This window comes from Hyperolius riggenbachi, chromosome 8 (assembly GCF_040937935.1).
Source record: "Hyperolius riggenbachi isolate aHypRig1 chromosome 8, aHypRig1.pri, whole genome shotgun sequence".
NCBI lineage: Eukaryota > Metazoa > Chordata > Amphibia > Anura > Hyperoliidae > Hyperolius > Hyperolius riggenbachi.
The window spans coordinates 26526569-26551072 of NC_090653.1; the positions used below are offsets into that span (position 1 = coordinate 26526569).

Genomic DNA, 24504 nt, shown 5'->3' on the forward strand with positions numbered 1-24504 from the left:
CTATGTTTTTTCCTATCTTATCCTTTTTTAATTTGTTTATTTACTTATATTCAAAATTGATGCAGGATTATGCAAATTGTTGATGCAACTTTATGTTACTTAAAAATAGATCAACGGAACCCCACTTCAACTCCATATTCAAGCTGCATATATTTGCAAAATGCTGCATCAACTAGGGATTAATTGCATCTAGTTAATAATTCCAAATGAGCTGATAAGATGACCAAGAACTTGCATACAGAAAAGAGAAGGGTGTTAAGAACTGAGCCTTGAGGTTCCCTTAACCAAGAGGACCATCGTGAAGAGTTCATTTTATCTCATGCATCCCTGAAACATGCACATTAGAGGGTACAGGAGCAACGAGACGGCATCACAAGGCCGCTTGCTGAAATTGATCGGAAATCGGCCTGCTGTTTATGCCGGCCAACAGATCTCTTTTCGATCAGATTCGATCAGTGATAGATCTGGCTATTGTTAATCTGCCGTCAAAATTGCTAGAGCACCTCAATAGTAATCTCTTCACATGCTGTAGATTCTGGACAAGTAATAGCTCAAATACAGTAGCAAGAAAAGGTATGTGAACCCTTTGGAATTAGATGATGGGATTAGATCAGATCACATTTTATGAGCAATTTGTGCAGAAATCCATACAATTCCAAAAGGTTCACATACTTTTTCTTGCTACTGTACATATATTTCAAGGAGAAAGCCCTCTATAAGAAAAAATAAAAAAAATTGTAAACTGGAACTTGAAGAGATTCTGAAGCGAGTCTAAATCCCCTTTTTGAACTTGTATTTATGTTAAGCAGTATAATCCCTGCTAAACTGCCGGTATCCCGCGGCAAAATGAGGGGTTTATACCTCCCAACCCTCTGCTGTGTCCAGGGAGCGCTTCCTTATAGAGGCAGACCTTAGCGCTGTAGCTCTGCCTCTTGGTGCTTCAATCCCAGCTGATCGCTGCCTCTCCCCGCCCCTCTCAGCCTTCCTTCACAGAGAGGGGTGGGGAGAGGCGGAGATCTGCCGGCAGATTGACGCGTAAGGAGGCAGAGCTGCAGCTCATAGCTCTGCCTCCATGAGCAGCAAAATCCACATCCAAGAAAGTAGTGGATTTTGCAGGGGGGATTTGGGGGGTATAAACCCCTCGTTTAGCAGGGATTATACTGCTTAATATAAACACAAGTTCAAAAAGGGGATTTAGACCCGCTTCAGTCTCTTTAAGCTGAGAATACAGGTGAAACTAGGAAAATTAGAATATCGTACAGAAGTCCATTTATCTCAGTAATGCAACTGAAAAGGTGAAACTAATATATGTAGTAGTAACCCTTTGCAGGTGTTTTGGATGAATTAGCTGATTAGAGTCTGACATGATGAGCCTAAAATATTGAACATTTTCACAATATTCTAATAGGCTGAGATTTGTTGGTTGTCATAAGCTGTAAGACATATAGTCATCAAAAATATAACACATAAAGGCTTGACCTATCTCGCTTTGCCTCTATAACTAATAATTAGTTTCACCTTTTAAGTTGAATTGCTGAAATACATGGACTTTTGCACGATACTCACATTTTTTTGCGTTTCACCTGTTTAATTCATACAGATTCAGTGCAACAGTGGAAAATGACAAAACATGCCGTGTCCCGGATGCGAACCGGGGTTGCTGCGGCCACAACACAGAGTACTAACCACTATACCAGGGGTCCCCAAACGTTTTGGGTCGAGGGCCGGGGCAAAATACTTCAGACTGCTGGGGGGCCGGAGCATACATAAAATGATGTAGAAGTCTTTGTGGGCCAGACAGTGAAGCATACCCAGGTGACAACCTGCAGTCCAATTAGACAGCTGTGTCACCTGATGTGTAATTTGATTGGAAACCAGCGAATTACTGCTTTCTGGCTTCCATGTGGATGTAGCTGACCGCATTGTACCGTAAAACATTTTGTGTGTGGGGGGACGATTAAAAAGCCTCAGGGGGCCACATTCGGCCCGCGGGCCTTAGTTTGAGGACCACTGCACTATACGATCACGGCTGGTGAAAAATAATGGTCAGATTGTTTGTAGATGCACATAGGAGAGTATGTTTTTTGTCTGTCGAGGCTTTGTTCATATCGAAAATCGAAATCGCAAATGTCAGCGATTTTAGATTTTGTTGGCCTTTTATTTTTATTTTTTTCCCTCCCGGGGCTCCGTTTTTATAAAGCGCTTTTATAAGTGCTTTTGCAGAGCAATTTGTTTTTTCACTTCCTGACGTCAGTCAGGAGGTGAAGTTTTTGAACTGGAAAAGAATAAATACAATGTATTTATTCTTAAAAGCGCCTGGGAGCACTGTTCAAACGATCATTTTGCAAGCGTTTTGCGATTTCCATATACCTTCCATTGAGGCAAAACGCCTCAAAAATGGTACAGGCAGCGCTTTCCTGAGCGGATGGGTAACGAACTGCTCAGATATGAACACTCTCGTAGGGAATCACTGCACAAGCGGTTTTAAGGCGATTTTCAAAATCACCGGCGCTTGAAAAAACCCGCAAACCCCCTAGATGTGAACAAGCCTTTAGTGATTGTAAAGATGTGTGGTTTCAGTTACTCTCCTCATTTCCCAAGGCCTTCATAACCGCTCCTTAAAACATTTGACTTCAGGGTGAGACTACGTTTCCACAAGTACGTCGCAAATTCATTGCAGTACGCGCAAATGAATTTGCATTCTAATGCGAATAAGCATGAGCATTTATGCGAATTTTAACGCAAAATTGTGTCAAATTTGCATAATTTTCCAAATATGCGTTTTTAACCATGATAGGCCCAGTGCACACCAAAAACCTCTAGCAGATCCGCAAAACGCTAGAGGTTTTTGAAGCTGTTTTTCTAGGTATGTTTAGAGAGGTTTTCTAAACATGCCTAGCTTTTTGTAGCGTTTTTTTGTAGCAGATTTCATATATTGTTACAGTAAAGATATTACTGAACAGCTACTGTAACAAAAACGCCTGGAAAACTGCTCTGATCTAGCATTTTTCAAGGCAGTTTTCCACTTTACTATACTTTAACATTGAGGCAGAAACGCATCAGAAACCTAAAAAATACTGCAGCCGGGGAGTTTGCATTTGTGGTAAAAGCGAACCGCTCTGGTGTGCACCAGCCCATCCCATTGAAATACATTACCCAAGCAGTTTTCTATGCTCAAGCATTTTATAAAACGCTCCAGAACCGCTCTGGTGTGCACCAGCCCTAAGGGCTGAGACACACCAGAAAAGCTCCCCAAACGCTAGAGGTTTCAAAAGCTCTTCCCAATGTAATGCTATGGGGTTTTTTACAAAACCTCATTGCTCCAGTGTGCACAGACACATAGGATAACATTAGCAGCAGATTTAAAAACTCAAAACGCTCAGAAAAACTCCTCTGGTGTGCACCAGGCCTAAGGCCCGGTGCACACCAAAACCGCTAGCAGATCGTCAAAACGCTAGCGGTTTTGGGAGCAGAGAGCAGATATTTGGCCGGGTGCACACCAAGCGGATTTTGTATGCGATCCACCAGCCGCATCAGCCAGTGAAAACGCTTGGCTATTGTATTTCAATGTGTGGTGCACACCGGCGGTTTGAGGTTTTTTAGCAAACCGCAAACGCGCAGCAGGAGGCACGTTTGCGGCTTGGCAAAAACCTCAAACCGCCGGTGTGCACCATCCCATTGCAATACATTAGCCAAGCATTTTTCCAGGCGGATGCGGCCGGCGGATCGCTCCAAAAACCGCTCGGTGTGCACTGGGCCTTAGTGTTTTTTGGAGCGTTTTTGTGTAGCAGATTCCAAATATTGTTACAGTAAGGCCCAGTGCACACCAAAACCGCTAGCAGATCCGCAATACGCTAGCGGTTTTGGGAGCAGATTTCAGAGCGATTCTAGGCATGTATAGAGAGGTTTTCTAAACATACCTAGCGGTTTTGCGTGCGTTTTTGTGTAGCAGATTACACATATTGTTACAGTAAAAGCTGTTACTGAACAGCTTCTGTAACAAAAACGCCTGGAAAACCGCTCTGAAGTAGCGTTTTTCAGAGCGGTTTGCGTTTTTCCTATACTTTACATTGAGGACGAAACGCTTCCGAAAACCGCAAACGCGCAGCAGGAGGTGCGTTTGCGGCTTGGCAAAAACCTCAAACCGCCGGTGTGCACCATCCCATTGCAATACATTAGACAGGCGTTTTTATAGGCGGATGCGGCCGGCGGATCGCTCCAAAAACCGCTCGGTGTGCACTGGGTCTAAGTTAGATTTATTGAAATGTACGTAAAACACAATGCAAATTTGCATGGTATTGATTGCATTACATGCGAATTGCACATGATACCTGCGGTGTAGGAATTCTGATGGCTCTGCTGTGCAGGATTTTTCTGCACAGCTCTTTGCGCAGATTCTGTTTATAGCTGAAACAGGCCCATTGACTTGTATTGTCATGCAAATGTGCATGCAGAAAATGCATGCGAATTCGTGTTAGTGGAAACGGGCCCGAAAGTAAAATACATTTTTAGGTCAAAGTTGATCACAATTTGATCGATCAGACATTTTAAGAGAATTAATTGCCATTGGATTAAATCGGGATGATCGTATCTGCAGGGAATCGAGTGGTACAATCGATGAGTGTGTTGGCATCTTCGGGCTTCATTCATATGGACGTCTGAACCAGCCACCCGCAGCAGTCTGGCATCTCGTTGTAAATACATTTTCGCAAGCTTGCAAAAAAAGCATTTGTCGGCTTTTGGCGGTGCTTCTTTGCATGTGGCGTTTGTCATCCCGCAGGAGGACACTGAAGCGTGGCGGTAAATGATCTTGGAAGCCACCTGTTGCTCCAAGGATTGGCTAAGCGCCGGGTAGGGATGCTGGGGCAGATTTTGCAGAATTGAAATTTCTGAATTTCCGATCGGAACTTGGAAATCGGAAAACGAAACTCAGAAATCGGATTTCTGCAGAATTACTGCATTACTGCAATTCGGTAATTTTAGCCAAATCGCAGAACTCTGAGGCAATGGACCAACCAGAGAATGTAGAAAGTAACAACTAGGAAGCATTTGGCCAATCAGAGAATGCAAAAAATGACCAAAAAAACACTACGAGGAAATCGGAAATCCGAACTCGAAAATCTAATTTCTGTGGAAATACCGCATAACCACAACTCAGTAATTTTTAGCCGAATCATCGAACTCGGAGGCGATGGACCAATCAGAGAATGCAAAATATGACCAAAAAAACTCGAAATCTGCGGAATCGGTATTGGCGGAAATCGAAATTTCTGCAGAATTGGAAATTGGCATTTCCGACCATCCCTAGCGCCGGGCAGACAACGGCAAAAATCAGGATCAAAGCACTGTGTGTGCGCAGACGAAGGTATATGGCGGTAAGCGATCGTACCGATTGTTGTCCATTCATCTGAATGGATATCGTTTAAATAGCAAGCGCTGCAGCTGTCGTTAACTGTCACAGACCCGTCCGTGTGACCGAGCCCTCAGAAAGAAAAAAATAAATGGATTGTGCTGATGTTGTAAACTAACTCCAAATTCTCATTTTTAAATTTTTTTATATAATTATTACTAATTTTAAATTCCAGTAAAAATATAACATCCTCTGTCATTCGACTTATTGCTATTGATTTATAAAGCACCAATGTATTCTGTGGTGCTGTACAAAGTAAGAAACAAACATGGGGTACATAATACAGACAACGGTGTACACCAAATATAGATACTGGTACAAAATACAGGATTGGTTACTACAGTGACAAATGTAACAGGGTCAATAAAATGTTTAAAGGGAACCTTAACTGAACGGGGGTAAAGAGTTTCACTTACCTGGGGCTATTACCAGCCCCCTGCAGCAGTCCTGTGCCCTCGGAGCCGCTCTGGAATCCTCCGGTCCCCCGCTGTCACTTAGTTTCGTTTTTGACGACTCACCAGTCGGCCGGCCGCTACTGCAATTAGCGCTGTTGCGGACCGCAACGCGTACAAAAATACACGTTGCCGCAAATCTACGCGCTGCGGTCTGCAACAGCGCTAATTGCAGTAGAGAATGCGCCCAATAATACGCATGGCGGCCGGCCGACTGGTGAGTCGTCAAAAACGAAACTAAGTGACAGCGGGGGACCGGAGGATTCCAGAGCGGCTCCGAGGGCACAGGACTGCTGCAGGGGGCTGGTAATAGCCCCAGGTAAGTGAAACTCTTTAACCTCCCCCGCCCCCCCCCCCCCCCCCCCGTTCAGTTAAGGTTCCCTTTAACAAGTTGCCAGACACAAAAGGGTGAGAAATCCCCGCCCTGCTAGCTTACAATTGAAAGGAATGGGAGGGGGGGAGGAGCTAGAGGTTAATTTTCCTCTAGTCTTAATTGACTTAAGCAAGTCAAAATGCTTGGAGAATGCGGGCATCGATCCCGCTACCTCTCACATGCTAAGCGAGCGCTCTACCATTTGAGCTAATTCCCCTTCCATGGCTTCTATTGTAACAGACTTTACTGCTTCTACTGTAACAGCAGTTACTTTATGCAATGCATACACTGTGGGCAGTCTTCTAACAAAATCTTCCCTCAGCACAGTTTCTTGATAAGGCTTTTCTCCACCAGCAGGGGCTCACAGGTCTCTGTGGCGCAATCGGTTAGCGCGTTTGGCTGTTAACCGAAAGGTTGGTGGTTCAAGCCCACCCAGGGACGCTATGTTTTTTCCTATGAAGAGGATATATCTTATCCTTTATTAACTTGTTTATTTACTTATATTCAAAATTGATGTAGGATTATGCAAACTGTTGATGCAACTTTATGTGGCTTGGAAATAGATCAACTGAACCTCACTTCAATTCCATATTCAAGCTGCATATATTTGCAAAATTCTGCATCAATTTAAGATTATTTGCATCTAGTTAATAATTCCAAATAAGCTGATAAGATGACCAAGAACTTGCATACAGAAAAGAGAAGGGATTTAAGAACTGAGCCTTGAGGTTCCCTTAACCAAGAGGACCATCGTGAAGAGTTAATTTTATTTCATGCAGCCCTGAAACATGTACATTAGGGGGGACAGGAGCGACGAGACGGCATCACAAGGCCGCTTCCTGAAAGATTTCATGCTGAAATCGATTGGGAATCGGCCTGCTGTTTATGACTGCCAACAGATCTCTTTCCGATCAGATTCGATCAGTAATAGATCTGGCTATTGTCAATCTGCCGTCAAAATTGCTAGAGCACCTTAATAGTAATCTCTTCACATGCTGTAGATTCTGGGCAAGTAATAGCTCAAATACAGTAGCAAGAAAACGTATGTGAACCCTTTGGAATTAGATGAAGATCAGATCACATTTTAAGAGCAATTTGTGCAGAAATCCATACAATTCCAAAGGGTTCACATACTTTTTCTTGCTACTGTACATATATTTCAAGGAGAAAGCCCTCTATAAGAAAAAATAAAAAATTGTAAACTGGAACTTAAAGAGACTCTGAACCGAGTCTAAATCCCCTTTTTATTTATTTTAGTTTATTTATTTATTTATTGTATTTATAAAGCGCCAACATCTTACGCAACTTGTATTTATATTAAGCAGTATAATCCCTGCTAAACTGCCGCTATCCCGCGGAAATACGAGGGGTTTATACCCCCCAACCCTCTGCTGTGTTCGGGGAGCGATTCTTCATAGAGGCAGAGCTTATGGCTGTAGCTCTGCCTCTCAGTGCGTCAATCCCAGCTGATCGCCGCCTCTCCCCGCCCCTCTCAGCCTTCCTTCACAGAGAGGGGCGGGGGAGAGGCGGAGATTGACGCGTAAGGAGGCAGAGCTGCAGCTCATAGCCCTGCCTCCATGAGCAGCAAAATCCACCACCAAGAAAGTCATGGATTTTGCGGAGGGATGGGGGTGGGGGGGGGGGCTATTAACCCCTCGTTTTGCCGCGGGATACCGGCGGTTTAACAGGGATTATACTGCTTAACATAAATACAAGTTCAAAAAGGGGATTTAGACTCGCTTCAGAGTCTCTTTAAACTGAGAATACAGGTGAAACTAGGAAAATTAGAATATCGTACAGAAGTCCATTTATCTCAGTAATTCAACTGAAAAGGTGAAACTAATATATGTAGTAGGAACCCTTTGCAGGTGTTTTGGATGAATTAGCTGATTAGAGTCTGACATGTTGAGTCTAAAATATTGAACATTTTCACAATATTCTAATGGGCTGAGATTTGTGGGTTGTCATAAGCTGAACAGCTCCATCTACACGATACGATTCTTTGTGCGATTCGATTACGATTCTATTTACGATCCGATTAAATCCGATATGTTCGATGGTTTTGCAATGGCAAATCGAATTTAATCGATCGGATCCCGATCGGACATGTCGGATTTAATAGGATTGTACATAGAATCGTAATCGAATCACACAAAGAGTCGTATCGTGTAGATTGGGCTAAAGACATAGTCATCAAAAATGTAACAAATAAAGGTTTGACCTATCTCGCCTTGCCTCTATAACTAATAAATAGTTTCACCTTTTAAGTTGAATTGCTGAAATAAATGGACTTTTGAACAATACTCACATTTTTTGAGTTTCACCTGTTTAATTCATACAGATTCAGTGACAATCAGCAGAAAATGCCAAAACTTGCCGTGACCCGGATTCGAACCGGGGTTGCTGCGGCCACAACACAGAGTACTAACCACTATACGATCACGGCTGGTGACATTTGAAGGTCACATTCTTTGTAGATGTCTATAGCAGAGGATGAAGGATGAAATCTCCAAGGTTTTTTTTTTTTTTTCTTTTTTTAACTTGGTTTGTTTTTTTTTGTTTAGCGGTTGTAAAGCAGGCCATACACTTGTTCACCTCTAGGGACGCTTTCGGATTTTTTTTAAGCGGCAGCGATTTTCAAAACTCCCTAAAAGCGCTTGTGCAATGATTCCCTATGAGAGTGTTCACATATGAGCGGTTCGATTTCGATTCGATCCCCAAAGTGCTGCCTGTACCATTTTCTGAGCGTTTTGGCTCAGTGGAAGGTATAGGGAAATCTCAAAGCGCTTGAAAGAGCGCTTTGTATGGCGATTTCCCCAGCACTTTTATGAATAAATACATTATATTTATTCATTTCTGGGTGAAAGAGTTCACTTCCTGACCGACGTCAGGAAGTGAAAAAACGAATCGCTGTGCAAAAGCGCTTAGAAAAGTGCAAGGTACAGGGAAAAGCCCTGAAAAAAACTCAAGAAATGACTCAGCGCTTGCGATTGGCGATTGATGATGTGAACAAGGCCTCATAGATTCCCACCCAATGTTCCAATAATCATGGATTCCTTTCTGAGAAAGATCGATTCCTCCCACACACTGTACATCAATTTCCAATAGATTCCGGCAGGGAATCTATTGAAAACTGATCAAACCGCAGCGTTGCACTGTTTGATATAGTGCAACATTATGGGCCTTCAATCTACCTATCACCCCACCCCCGATTAACCTAAATTATCAGTCATGTCTGATGGATACTTTTGAATGATTTTTGGTGAAAATCCGATTGATCTGAGATTTTAGGGAATCTGTTCCCAGTAGATGAATCGAATCTGCAGGGACTCAAATGGGAAAATTGAGTGTATGGCCACCTTAAAGTGAATGTTTACCATTTAAAAAATCAAAAAGTCAGATACTCTCCTAAGGAGAGGGAAGGCTCGGTCCTAATGAGCCTTCCCTCTCCTCTCCCGGTGCCCGGTCCCGCGCAGGATCCCCCGTGGCAGTACTCGACCAGTTCAGTCAAATACTGCCACTTCCGCAGCTGAAGGGAGCTTTCGGAAGCCTTCGGGAGCACTCGGGCTCCCGAAGACGGGCCGCTCCATACTACGCATGCGCGAGCGCCCTCTATGACGCACTCGCGCGTGCGTAGTATGGAGCGGCCCGTCTTCGGAAGTCCGAGTGCTTCCGAAGTCCCTGCGGCGGCGGACGCGTACGGGGGAGCCAGCGCAGCACCGAGGGCACTGGGAGAGGAGAGGGAAGGCTCATTAGGAACGAGCCTTCCCTCTCCTTAGGTGAGTATCTGACTTTTTGATTTTTAAACTGGTACCCACTGGCTTTAAGCAGAATTTTATAATGTTAAAGGGGCATCTATAGCGAATTAGTAATTTTTTCTATTGCTACATGAAAGTAAACAAACATTTGGTAGAAGTAGGAAAGATAAAAATTGATTTAAAAAAATTTAATAACCAGAGCCATGACTTCACTGACATAATCATTGCGCATACCGTCGCTTGTGTAGTAAGTGAAGAAGATGCAGAGGTGTTAACTACTTGCCTGCCTCGCCACACCAATTGGCACGAACGTAGTGACAGCCACAGGACCACTCCACTCCGATTGGCGTGAATGGCTGGGAATGGTGCTAGTAGGAGATCGGGCGCGCGCATCTCCGTCCTCCGCCTTCAGTCTCCCAGCGGCGATCGTTGCTCGGAGACTGTTAGACGGCAAAATTGCCATCAAATAACCCTGTACAGCGCTACGATCTAAGGCAGTGCTGTACTGGGGACAGCCGTGTGACAGGGCTGTCCCCTCTGTAAGCAGGGAAGTGATTGGCTGTCATAGGCTGAAGCCTATGACAGCCGATCATGCTGATTGGCTGGACGGCGGAGGGAGGGGGCAATATAAAATAAATTAAAATTGGGCTCTAGGTCTCTTTCACATTGCCCCCGCATGTCAGTGCGCATGCGCGCACACATGCCCACCCGGGTCCGTCGTCCTCCTGTCCCAACTGCTGTCCGTGCTGCACATACACAGTAGCGCAAACGCACGGACACAGGGACAAAGGAGGACCCAGCGACACTTAAGACATTATTATATAGGATATATATATGTGTGTGTGTGTGTGTGTATGTATGTATATACAGGGCAGTTTCTAGGCTAAATTGCACTCAAGGCATAAAAATTGCGCCACACCGTGGAGCCGGGTATAGGTGCCTGCAGTATAGGTTAGGTTTAGTTGCACCTAGTATAGGTAGCCAGCTATAGGTTCCCCCAGTATAGATAGCAGGCATAATTGCCCCCAGTATATGTTAGCCAGGCACCTGCCTTCAGAATAGGTAGCCAGTATAGTTTCCCCCAATATGGGTTAGATAGGCGTACCTGGTATATCCCCAGTATAGGTTTGCTAGGTGGGTGCCTCCAATACAGGTAGCCAGTATAGTTGCCCCAGTATTGGTTAGATAGGCAGGTGCCCCCTGTGTAGGTTAGCTAGGTAGGAACCCCCAGTATATGTTAGATAGGAAGGTGCCCTCGATTATAGTGGTTTTGCACACCTTAAAGCAAACCTGAACTGAAAATTAAAAGTCAAAATAAGCATACATAAGTCATACTTACTTTCCATGTAGTCTACTCCTCAGTGTCTTTCTCCTGTCCCGCGTCCTGTTTGTTCACTGTGATCAAGATAATTTTCCGTCCTCCATTTTGAAAATGGCCATTACCCCATAACAGCTTTCTGGTCAGCACACTGTTAAACTGTAACATCGCCCACTTGAGCCATAGGGAAACATGGACATTGCCTGGCACATCAGTTGTCCTTTCAGCAATAACTGACAGCAACTGATATATAACTGACAGCAACTGATATATTTCAGTTCTGACAAAATGTTGTCAGAACTGGAAGGGATTATTGTCAGAAGAAAATGGTGAGCTTCTGAGAGGAGCTGATGGTAAGGTAACTATGTACTGTTCATTTGAAGTTACCTCATGTGTTTATTTTAAATAGTTTTACTCAGTACAGGTTCTCTTTTTAAACAATAAATCAATACAGATAGGGTACTAATGGGTGTTCAGTCTATAAAAGAGATTGTTTTAACAGTCCTGCACAATCAGTACATAAAGAATTGACTCGCACACCAGCAGGGGTTAAATACAAAGGTAATATATTCAGAATGAATTTACATCAAAAAGCCTCAGGCTATCACAACAGCCCAGAAACAATGCACACTGGCAAACAATATGGTGGGAATAAGATGAACAACCATCTATGGGAGCCAGGAAGCAAGCCACAGACTGTACCCTATGCGGAAGGGATTCTCCTAACTGTTCTGCCCTATGGGTCACATTTCTGTACCTTGATCATTGCTCTCATGCTGTTTGCTTGTGTAAATGCTTTGTTCACCTGCTTGTTTGTTAAACATTTACCTGTTCAGTGTGATCCCATAGATGGTGCTTGTTCTTAAGGTCTGTACACACGCCGGACTGGAGGCAACGACTGGTCCATTGTCACCTCCCGCTGGGTGGGCGTTCCAACGACAGTCCGGCGTGTGTACGCACTGTCTGCGGACTGATACGGCTGTTTCTGAGCGATCCGCCCGGCGGATCGCTCAGAAACAGCAGTATCAGTCCGCCGACAGACTGTACACACGCCGGACTGTTGCTGGAACGCCCACCCAGCGGGAGGTGACGACGGACCCGTCGTTGCCTCCAGTCCGGCTTGTGTACGGACCTTTATTCCTAATCCCACTATATTGTTTGTGATTGTACTGTTTCTGGGCTGTTGTGATAGCCTGAGGCTTTTGGATGTAAATTCATTTTGAATATATTACCTTTGCATTTAACCCCTGCTGATATACGAATCAATTCTTTAATGTATAGATAGGTAGAAGCCCCCAGTATAGGTTAGATAGGTAGGTGCCCCCAGTATAGGTTAGATAGGGAGGTGCCCCCAGTATAGGTTAGATAGGTAGGTGCCTACCACTATAGGTTAGATAGGTAGGTGCCCCCAGTATAGGTTAGATAGGTAGGTGCCCCCCCAGTATAGGTTAGATAGGTAGGTGCCCCCAGTATAGGTTAGATAGGGAGGTGCCCCCAGTATAGGTTAGATAGGTAGGTGCCCCCCAGAATAGGTTAGATAGATAGCTGCCCCCCAGTATAGGTTAGATATGGAGGTGCCCCCAGGGCCGGATTTCTGGCAAGGCCACATAGGCCATGGCCTAGGGCACCAGAAATTTAGGGGCGGCTCAGTGAGGGGCAGTAAAGCTGTTCTATGCAGCCATCCCTATCTACAAGGACAGATTTACCCTTTGAACCCTCTGTCCTGTACTTGTGTCGTCCCTGCAAGACCTGTAAGCTCTATCCTGCAGGTATACATCAGCCTAACTCTCATGGTGATACAATGGTTCCATCATTACCAAGATGGCAAGCATAACATAAAAGTTCTTAAAGAGACACTGAAGCGAAAAAAAATATATGATATAGTGAATTGGTTGTGTACTATGAATAATTACTAGAAGATTAGCAGCAAAGAAAATATTCTCATACTTTTATTTTTAGGTATATAGTGTTTTTTCTAACATTGCATCATTCTATAATATGTGCAGATTACACAACACTCAGCATTCAAAATGAGTCTTTCAGAGCAGTCTGTGAAGTAATGACCTCTCCTCTAGCAGAGGAAAAGTAAATAGTCCAGGAACAGTTGAGATAATAAAAGTCAGATAACAGCCCTCTCCATGACTAACTTAGTCGGAGAGCTTAATGGCTTGTTTGCATAGAGATAACAACTGGAGTTTCTCAACTCTTCCTGTACTGGAGACAATTACACTGATGTATCTGATCTTAATGTTTTATTTCTTAGCTGTGCTACACATACAAATCATAATATCATCATTTTTTTTTCGCTTCAGTGTCTCTTTAAGGAAAACATAACATAGTCTATACGCATATTACTAAAATAGTTATTGTCTGTGACATCCAATGATGGAAAGTATGTAGAATTCTCATTGGGGCACGCAGATATGAAAACCAAACAGACAGTATAGTTGGCCTTTGGCGGTAAAAAGTACAAATCCGGCCCTGGGTGCCCCCAGTATAGGTTAGATAGGTAGGTGCCCCCAGTATAGGTTAGATAGGGAGGTGCCCCCAGTATAGGTTAGATAGGTGGGTGCCCCCAGTATAGGTTAGATAGGGAGGTGCCCCCAGTATAGGTTAGATAGGGAAGTGCCCCCAGTATAGGTTAGATAGGTAGGTGCCCCCCAGTATAGGTTAGATAGGGAGGTGCCCCCAGTATAGGTTAGATAGGTAGGTGCCCCCAGTATAGGTTAGATAGGGAGGTGCCCCCAGTATAGGTTAGATAGGGAGGTTCCCCCAGTATAGGTTAGATAGGTAGGTGCCCCCCAGTATAGGTTAGATAGGTAGGTGCCCCCCAGTATAGGTTAGATAGGTAGGTGCCCCCAGTATAGGTTAGATAGGTAGGTGCCCCCCAGTATAGGTTAGATAGGTAGGTGCCCCCAGTATAGGTTAGATAGGTAGGTGCCCCCAGTATAGGTTAGATAGGTAGGTGCCCCCAGTATAGGTTAGATTAGGTAGCTGCCCCCCAGTATAGGTTAGATAGGTAGGTGCCCTCAGTATAGGTTAGATAGGTAGGTGCCCCCGGTATAGGCTAGATTAGGTAGCTGCCCCCCAGTATAGGTTAGATAGGTAGGTGCCCCCAGTATAGGTTAGATAGGTAGGTGCCCTCAGTATAGGTTAGATTAGGTAGCTGCCCCCCAGTATAGGTTAGATAGGTAGGTGCCCCCAGTATAGGTTAGATAGGTAGCTGCCCCCAGTATAGGTTAGATTAGGTAGCTGCCCCCCAGTATAGGTTAGATAGGTAGGTGCCCCCAGTATAGGTTAGATAGGTAGCTGCCCCAGTATAGGTTAGATTAGGTAGCTGCTCCCCAGTATAGGTTAGATAGGTAGCTGCTCCCCAGTATAGGTTAGATAGGTAGGTGCCCCCAGTATAGGTTAGATTAGGTAGCTGCCCCCCAGTATAGGTTAGATAGGTAGGTGTCAGTATAGGTTAGATAGGTAGATGCCCCCAGTATAGATTAGATAGGTAGGTGCCCTCAGTATAGGTTAGATACGTAGGTGCCCCCAATATAGGTTAGATAGGTGCCCCCAATATAGGTTAGGTAGGTGCCCCCAGTATAGGTTATATAGGTAGGTGCCCCCAGTATAGGTTAGATGGGTGCCTGTCGGCCTCCTGCACGCGTTCCCGAAACGCGGATGGGAACGTAGATGCATAGATGCTGCATCTACTCAGAGAAAATAAGTTAGAGGACGTAGTCTCTATATTTCACAGGTGTTCTGATAACTCCAGTTTGAGGGCAGCGAGGGGGTGCAGACCCATCAAGTACAGGTGTCCCCAACTCATTCAATCAGTAATGTATTGTCTGGTATGTTCACAGCTGGACTGTCTCTGTCTGTAACAAGGTACTGTACCCTTTCAGCATATACTTGGCCCAATCAAATGCAGTAGCTGATGATTTTAATTTGTCCAGCTCCAAGCTGCCTATGGGCCGGTGCACACCGGAGCGGTTCTGGAGCGTTTTTTAAAACGCTTGCAGGGGGAAAACCGCTTGGCTAATGAAAGTGAATGGGATGGTCCACAACCAGAGTGGCTCGTTTTTTCTACAAACGCAAACGGGGGAAGGGGGGGGGGGAGGGGGTGCTGCAGCATTTTTTAGATTTCGAAGGCATTTCTGCCTCAATGTTAAGTATAGGAAAGTGGAAAACCGCTCTGTAAAACACTACATCACAGCTGTTTTCCAGGCGTTTCTGTTACAGTAGCTGTTCAGTAACAGCTTTACTGTAACAATATATGAAATCTGCCACACAAAAATGCTCCAAAAACCGCCAGGCATATTTAGAAAACGTCTCTAACATTCCTAGAATCGCTCTGAACTCTGCTTCAAAAACCTCTAGCGTTTTGCAGATTTGCTAGAGGTTTTTGGTGTGCACTGGGCTTATATGTGTATAGAATTAAAATAAAAGTTACATCAGCCTACAGTCATTAGTATCTCTTTATTTTCTAAACACAAATCTTTGGATAAATAAGTTACACTCCTGGGTGGGATCAAACCACCAGATGAATGTGCTGCAGCCGATTGCACCACAGAGGCCAGTGGGTGTAATGGGCTGTAGCACGTCCTTATATCGCAAACACCAGTAACATTATGTTCTGTCTGTATTTTGCACATTCTTCAAAGTCCTTGCTTTGTAGAATAAGCCTGAACCATCACTGATAGCTTATCAGTACCTAGCATTCACAGGCATATCCCTCCACAATCCTCCACTGTGAAGACAGCTGCAGAGTACCTAGAGGAGGGAATTGTCTCAAAGAGCACTCGCTTTAAGTGGGCCTAAACTCAGAAATTCCTCTCTGCTCTAATAGATAAGCAACAGCATAATAACCTTTAATGAAAAGACATTTCTTTGTTACAGCTGATACAGATCCTGCAATAAATCTGCAGTGTGTCTACTTCCTGCTTTCATGGAAGCAGACATAAGGTTAACATCCCGTGTTTACAAATTAGCTTCTCAGCTGAGAGATCAAATTACAGCTGTAAATAGTCACAGACGAGGGGGAAATAGACAGGCTAAACTCTCTAAATACACACAGGGCGCAATTCTCTGTTTTCCTCCTCTCCTGACTGTAACAGAGGCGCTGTGACTTATTCAAGACAGAGTAAGTTTGCTCCCAATATTGTTGCCTGATGAAGCGGGCAGTGGACCTGTGAAATGCGTTGCAGCCCACCCATCCTTGTTTTTTTGTTGGATTTTAAGCCCATAAATGATTATTATCGAGATGGACATCTGTCAATTCTTCCACAGGAAGGTAAGTCCATCGCTACCCCCCATTTTTATATATTTTGTTTTTCAACAATTATGATACAGAGCTGGATCAGAACTGTACTAAGCTGTTTCTTATGGTACGTACACACCTGCGATAACGATCGTTTGTTAGGAACGATAGTTCCGCGACGAACGATAGTTGGACGAGCAGAGCAGTAAATGCAAATTAGGCAACTGAGAACGTAGCGCAGCGATTATTATTGCAGAAACGAACTATCAGTGAAGAATGGTTGCGTGCGCACCCGGATATGACATAATTAATGTTTTACAAAACATTTGGATTAACAGCAAGATTGATGGTTTTTGTTGTTTTTTTCCAAAATTCTCATAGAACGATCGTTACCAAACACAATACACCGGAAATACGTAGGTTCCAGCTATTTGCACAGTTGCGCACTACATAACGATCGTTCTCGCACGATTGCTGTACACACCTTTCGTTAACGGCGATGATCGCGCGATAGGATCCAACTTGTTGTAAAATTCGCTCGTGCAATGATTGCACTTTCCTCGCTCTCCTTAACGATCGCTTCTGATCGCGACGGAAAGAACTTTATGCAATTGTCGGACGAGAGATCGTTTATTGGTGTTTACGAACGATTGTTATCGCAAGTGTGTACACAGCATTACATGCACACTCTTAGGGCTCTTTCACATCTAGAACGCGTGCAGGAGCCGTTCTCCTACACGCGTTATATGCCCTGCGGCGTGTCGTCGGGATGCAGCGGTGCAACGCAATCAGCGGCGGTAGTAACTAATTAAACCCAACTGGAAAACGCCAGCTCCCAACAATTAAAAGCTCTCTAATGCGTTCAACCGCAACGCATCTAAACCCAGAGTCGGGTGTGAAAGGTAAAATTAAAGTCTATGGACTTTTATTTTACCTTGGTTAACGCAAAGTTTTGACTTTGCGTTAACCAGCCGGGCGGTATGGACGAGCTCAGCTCGTCCATCACCGCCGGAGGCTGCCGCTCAGGCCCTGCTGGGCCGATTTTCATCAAATAAAAAGCAGCACACGCAGCCGGCACTTTGCCAGCCGCGTGTGCTGCCTGATCGCCGCCGCTCTGCGGCGATCCGCCGCGAGCAGCGGCGAAAGAGGGTCCCCCCAGCCACCTGAGCCCTGCGCAGCCGGAACAAATAGTTCCGGCCAGCGCTAAGGGCTGGATCGGAGGCGGCTGACGTCAGGCGACGAAGTAAACAAAACACGGAAGGCCGCTCATTGCGGCCTTTCGTGTCACTTTTGGCCGCCGGAGGCGATCAGAAGAACGCCTCCGGAGCGCCCTCTAGTGGGCTTTCATGCAGCCAACTTTCAGTTGGCTGCATGAAATAGTTTTTTTTTTATTTAAAAAAAAACCCTCCCGCAGCCACCCTGGCGATCTTAATAGAACGCCAGGGTGGTTTTAAACCACAGAAAATGGGCTCTAGTGTGAAAGAGCCCTTATACATTATATTTTCTGGGTGTGCAAAGCAACTTGAATCTAGATACAATTCAGTTCAATACAGTTCCACTTGCTTTGAAATGTAAAAAGAATGCCTGGAGCTAATGACTGCATAAAACAACTTGGGGTAAACACTATCAACTGTCCCCTGCCCTTACAATACATTTGTTAATTGATAATGTTTAGCCTCCTTGTGTGATGCAGTCATTAGATCCAGGCATCCTTTACATTTCAAAGAATGTGGGACCTTATAGAACTAAATTGTATCTAGTTTGAAGTTGCTGTGCACACCCAGAAAACCGTGCAAGTACAAATCCATAATTAAGGTAGCCATACACTGGTCGATTTGCCATTAGATCGACCAGCTGACAGATCCCTATCTGATCGAATCTGATCAGAGAGGGATCGTATGGCTGCCTTTACTGCAAACAGATTGTGAATCGATTTTAGCCTGAAACCGATCACAATCTGTTGAGCTGCCCCTGCCGCCTGTGCGCCCCCCCCCCGTATACATTACCTGACGCTGGCTCCTGGGCGTCTTCTCCACGCTGCACCGCACCGCTCTGTTCTGGCTCCATCCCGGCGCTTCCTGTGTCACTCCGTGACCAGGAAGTTCAAATAGAGCGCCCTCTATTTGAACTTCCTGGTCACTGTAGTGACACAGGAAGCGCCGGGATGGAGCCGGAACAGAACGGTGCAGCGCGGAGAAGACGCCCGGGAGCCAGCGTCAGGTAATGTATACCTGATCGGATCGGCCGCCGCTAGCGACGCGCACCCTACCCACGGGCGATCGAGGGTAATTTCCCGCACGGTGCGATCGACGGACCGATCCGATTTCGGGAGGAAATCGGATCGGCGGGTGCGTTTAGCGCGAACGATTGGCAGCAGATTCGATCCCAGGATCGAATCTGCTGTCGAAACGGCCGCGAATCGGGCCAGTGTATGGCCACCTTTAATGTGCAGTTTGAGATATCACTAAAGTATGTACATTTTCATATGATAAATTACAGCAATATAAGAAACACTAGGAAGAGGTCCTGGCCCTTGCGAGCTTACAGTCTAGAACAAGGGTGTCAAACTCCAAATATAAAGTGGGCCGAAATTTAACACTGGGAGGAAGTCGCGGGCCAACCTCAACGTCTACTGGCAACCTTCCTCCCTTTTACAGTTCCCTGGTGTCTAATGCCCCCCCCCTCCAACCCCTATACAGTTCCCCAGTGTCTAGTAGTCCTCCTCGCTCCCCTATATAGTTCCCTGGTGTCTAGTGGTCCTCCCTCTCCTATACAGTTCCCTTTTATCTATTGGTCCTCCCTCTCTCCCCTATACAGTTCCCTTGTGTCTAATGGCCGACACCCTCCCCTATACAGTTCTCTTGTGTCTAGTGCGCACCCACCCTCCCCTATACAGTTCTCTTGTGTCTAGTGCGCACCCACCCTCCCCTATACAGTTCCTTGGCGTCTAGTGCTTTCCCTCTACCTCCCCCATATGGCTTCCCTGGTGATCTAGGACTTCACCTCCAATATAGCTTCCCTAGTGATCTACAGTGGGCCAAACATAATGCAAAGTGGGGAAACCACTTGGGGGCCAAATTCAATGGCTTTGAGGGCCAGATTTGGCCCACAGGCCAGAGTTTGACATGCGTGGACTAGAGGGTAGTGGGGTGGAAAGAATAGGGGAGGAAACACAGGGGATGGGGCAGTGAACTGGATGGGGCAGTAAGCATGCCTGAAGCTTGCAAGGAAATATTGTACAGTTAGGTAGTTAAAGAAAATCTGTAATAAAGAAAATTTCCCCGGGGGGGGGGGGGGGGGGGTACTTACCATGAGCGAGGGAGGCTTCTGAATCCTAATGAGGCTTCCCTCATCCTCCTCACCCTCCAGGATCCAGCGCTGGCAGCCCCCAAACACCAGTGATGTAAATATTTACCTTCTCAGCTGCAGCACAGGAGCAGTAGCGTCTTTCTGATGGCCTCCGGCAGAAATTTTCTGAGCATGATCAGGTCCGCTCTACTGCACAAGCGTGAGTCGCTTGCGTCTGCACAGTAGAGGAGACCTATCGGGGCTCAGCTATTTCCGTCGGAAAGCCTCTACTGCTCCATCTGAGCTCATCGGAAAGCCTCTATTGCACCTGCGCTGCTACATCGCCTGCGCACGCCACCGACATCCTTGTTGGCTGATTTTTCCGGGGCTGCCAGCACTGGATCTTGAGGCTAAGGCTAGGTTTCCACTTGAGCATTTTGTTAAAGATTTTTCGCATTGAAAATTCGCATTGATTTGGCAACTTATGGTTGTGAATGCGAATTTTCCTACGCGAGAAAAAAAAATTTGAGGTCCTGCATAATTTTTTCGGACATCGCATACGATTCCCGTACAATGCTTTGCATAGGCAACGTATAGCAATGCAAATTTTTGCACGTTTTGTGCAAAAATTCATATTAAATCCATGGTTACAGGAAGCTGTCAGCAGTCATGACTAAGCTGTTACTAAGCAGATTATGTTATATTTGACCTTTGCGAAGATTCGCATAAAAACGCATACAAATTTACAAGTGAATTTTCACCAATCAATCTTATATGATTTTTTGGACGCAAACATTTCACAGTACAGTGGAAACATAGCGAAGCCTTATTAGGATCCAGAGGCTTCCCCCCTACCAAGGCAAGTATCTCCCCAGGGGCTCTTTTTTTTGTTACAGAATCAGAATCAGAACTTTATTTCGCCAAGTGCGACTGAGGTCGTACCCGGAATTGGTTGTGGTTCACATGGCAGTAGCAACAGAGCAAGACAGAGATCGGCATAAGACAATAACAATAATACAAGTGAGACAGGGAAGCGGGAAAAAAGGGCGCATGCCGCTAGTGGACAAAAAGGGCGCCGCCATTCACTCTCATAATAAATAGCGTTTAACCTCCCTGGCGGTAAGCCCGAGCTGAGCTCGGGCTATGCCACGCAGGAGGATTTCTCCGCATCTATTGGGGCGATTCGCCCCATTCAAAGTGCTGTGCGCGCAGCCAGCACTTTGCTAGCCGCGCGCACAGCTTGATCGCCGCCGCTCTGCGGCGATCGGCCGCACGCAGCGGCGAAAGAGGGGCCCCCCCGCCAGAGCCCTGCGCTGCCCGGACCAATGAGTTCCGGGCAGCGCTATGGGCTGGATCGGATGCGCCTGACGTCAGGACGTCGGCTGACGTCCATGACATCATCCCGATCGTTGCCATGGCGACAGGAGAAGCCAAACAGGGGAACGCGTTATATACGCGCTCCCCTGTTTGCTATTAGTGCCGGCGACGATCGCACTAGAGGGACACATGCGCCCTCTAGTGGTGTTTCATGTAGCTACCACTCTGGTAGCTTTACATGAAACAAAAAAAAATAAAATAAAAAAAAAAAGGATTTTTGCCCATGTGGCAAAAAAAATTAACCGCCAGGGAGGTTAATGGGCGCCGAGCAGGAAAAAAGGGCGCAGGACATAAATAATGTTTACAAACGGCGCCAGGAGATTTTTAATGATTTACAAGTGTGCTTGTGGTGATTTACGTTTATAAAATGCACCCGTGCCGTATAACGTTTATAAAAATACTAAACATATTTATCTTATTTAACTAATTAAAACATTATTTAAAGTTTTATCCCTTACTGTTTGTAAAACATTATTATTCACAAAATAAAGCGATCAGTACGTAACATAAATTGCAAAATATTTTTTGCATCCACAATTAGTAAAACATTATTATCCACATAATAAAGGAGGGTCTTAGGTTTAGGCACCACCAGGGGGTCTTAGGTTTAGGCACCAACAGGGGGGTCTAGGGGTTAGGGGTAGGTACAGGGAGGGTTACTTAGGCACCAACAGGGGGGTCTTAGGTTTAGGCACCAACAGGGGGGTCTTAGGTTTAGGCACCAACAGGGGGGTCTTAGGTTTAGGCACCAACAGGGGGGGTCTTAGGTTTAGGCACCAACAGGGGGGTCTTAGGTTTAGGCACCAACAGGGGGGTCTTAGGTTTAGGCACCAACAGGGGGGTCTTAGGTTTAGGCACCAACAGGGAGGTTTTAGGTTTAGGCACCAACAGGGGGGTCTTAGGTTTAGGCACCAACAGGGGGGTCTTAGGTTTAGGCACCAACAGGGGGGGTCTTAGGTTTAGGCACCAACAGGGGGGGTCTTAGGTTTAGGCACCAACAGGGGGGTCTTAGGTTTAGGCACCAACAGGGGGTCTTAGGTTTAGGCACCAACAGGGGGGTCTTAGGTTTAGGCACCAACAGGGAGGTTTTAGGTTTAGGCACCAACAGGGGGTCTTAGGTTTAGGCACCAACAGGGGGGTCTAGGGGTTAGGGATAGGTACAGGGAGGGTTCTGTGTAAGAGTAGGCTTAGGTATAGTTTTAGTAAAATTTTAGTAATAATTACTAATGTTTTACAACACTTATTACGAACGTAGTTATATTTATATCATCGTTATAAAGAATATTTTCAAAATTTTATTATAAGAACAAACCGTAAATGAAGGTTATTCACAATCATATAGAATTATAACAATTAAACATATATTATTGTTTTTTTCATAAACGTAATTATAAGTTTAACTTTAGAAACAGGGAAGATTAACGTTTTCACAATTTCCGACTTAATAAACATTATTTAATGATTTATAATTTAACCTTATTTGTAAACGAAATATAGCACACTATTTTTATAAACCCTATTAATGATTAATTATTATTTAGAGTTTACACCCCGCGCCCTTTTTGTCCGGGCGCCCTTTTTGTACGTACGCCGAGACAGGCATAAGACAATAACAATGATACAAGCATATAAGCAAGACAGGCAAGTAACCTACAGTACAATATGTGGTTTGCTCATGAACAGAGTCCTCTGGGTTTGGATATTGTGCTTTGTACAGCCCTTAGAGTGGAGTTCTACCCAGAAGCACCCACCAGGGTGGCAGCTGGATTTATATTACTGGCCCGGGTTCAGTGTGCCTCGGCCAGGCTAATTGGCCTGAGTGCAGCTAGCCTACCGATGAGAGGCAGGAGTTCAGCAGGAGGGCTGCTTGGGGAAAAAAAGGTGTCTCTGCGCCTGTTAATCCTTGGGCGGATGGTCCTGTAGCGTCGGCCCGAGGGAAGGAGCTTAAAGAAGCGGCAGCCTGGGTGGGGCGGGTCCTGGGAGATCCTGTTAGCCCTTGTCTTCATTCTAGTGGTGTAGAGGAGGTCAAGAGGTGGCAGAGGAGAGCCAATGGTCCTTTCCGCTGAGCTAATGATTCTCTGAAGCTTATACTTATCACTGGTGGTTGCTCTTGCGTACCACACAATAATGGAGGAGCAGAGGGTAGCTTCAATAGTGGCCGTGTAGAAGCTGGACAGCAGCTCCTGAGGCATACCAAATTTTTTCAATTGGCGCAGGAAAAATAGTCTTACCTAAGTTGTATTACCTAAACAACTTATACTACCCCACTTCCTCTCTCCCCCCCCCCCCTATTCCTTCCAGTTGTAGGCTCGCAGGGACAGGGCTCTCTCGCCCTTTTGTGTCTTGGAAATGGTTACAGGTAGTCCTCGGTTAATGAACGAGATAGGGACCGTAGGTTTGTTCTTAACCTGAATCCGTTTTTAAGTTGGGATGCTGTGCCATTTTTGTCCTTTGTGGCTCCAGTGTCCCCCTCTGGCTCATCTCTGGCCCCCGTGTCTCCTTGGTTTCCATTGTGTCTCCCATATGCCTCCTTATGTGTCCCATTTGCCTCTTTGTGTCTCTCATATGCCTCCTCGTGTCTCCCATGTGTCTCCCCTATGCTTCCTTGTGTCTCCCATATGCCTCCTCGTGTCTCCCATGTGTCTCCCATATGCCTCCTCGTGTCTCCCATGTGTCTCCCATATGCCTCCTTGTGTCTCCCATATGCCTCCTTGTGTCTCCCATATGCCTCCTTGTGTCTCCCATATGCCTCCTTGTGTCTCCCATGTGCCACCTTTGCCCCCATTCTTTAAGCAGAGTAGGTGCAACGGAAGCCATATCAGGGACATCTCACCTGTATCATGGTGGTGTAAGGTCCCATTGTGCTGCCCGGAGGCTGCGCGGCCCGTCCTCTCTCCATTCACTGTCCCCCCGGCGGCTTCTCATGCGTCGCATAATGACGCATCTGCAGGAGCCGCCACTAGGGGGCTTTTCCTGATTGCGTCATTATGCGATGCATAAGAAGCTGCCGTGGGGTAAAAATTTGCATAAAAACGCATTCAAATTTACAAGTGAATTGTCACCAATCAATCTTAAGGTGGCCACACACCATACAATTTTTTAAATATCTGTTCAATTTAAGAATTGCAATCAATTTTTCTGACTGATTGTAACATTTCAAAAATATGACCAATGTACCACACACCTTTGTTAAATTTTTTCCTCAATTATGATAAAACTCAGAGAAAATTGCTAGGGTGTGTATATTAATAAATTAACAATCCAACACACACCATAT

The 24504-nt window shown here is 45.5% G+C and overlaps 2 non-coding genes across 2 annotated transcripts; one reads left to right on the top strand and one right to left on the bottom strand.

Moving 5' to 3' along the window:
* Positions 1 to 6602: 6602 nt before the first annotated feature.
* On the top strand, positions 6603 to 6676 carry TRNAN-GUU (transfer RNA asparagine (anticodon GUU)). The gene has a single exon. It is a non-coding gene; the product is annotated as a tRNA-Asn (tRNA).
* A 1933-nt stretch (positions 6677 to 8609) lies between these two features.
* Positions 8610 to 8681, bottom strand: TRNAH-GUG (transfer RNA histidin (anticodon GUG)). The gene has a single exon. It is a non-coding gene; the product is annotated as a tRNA-His (tRNA).
* Between the last annotated feature and the right edge of the window lie 15823 nt (positions 8682 to 24504).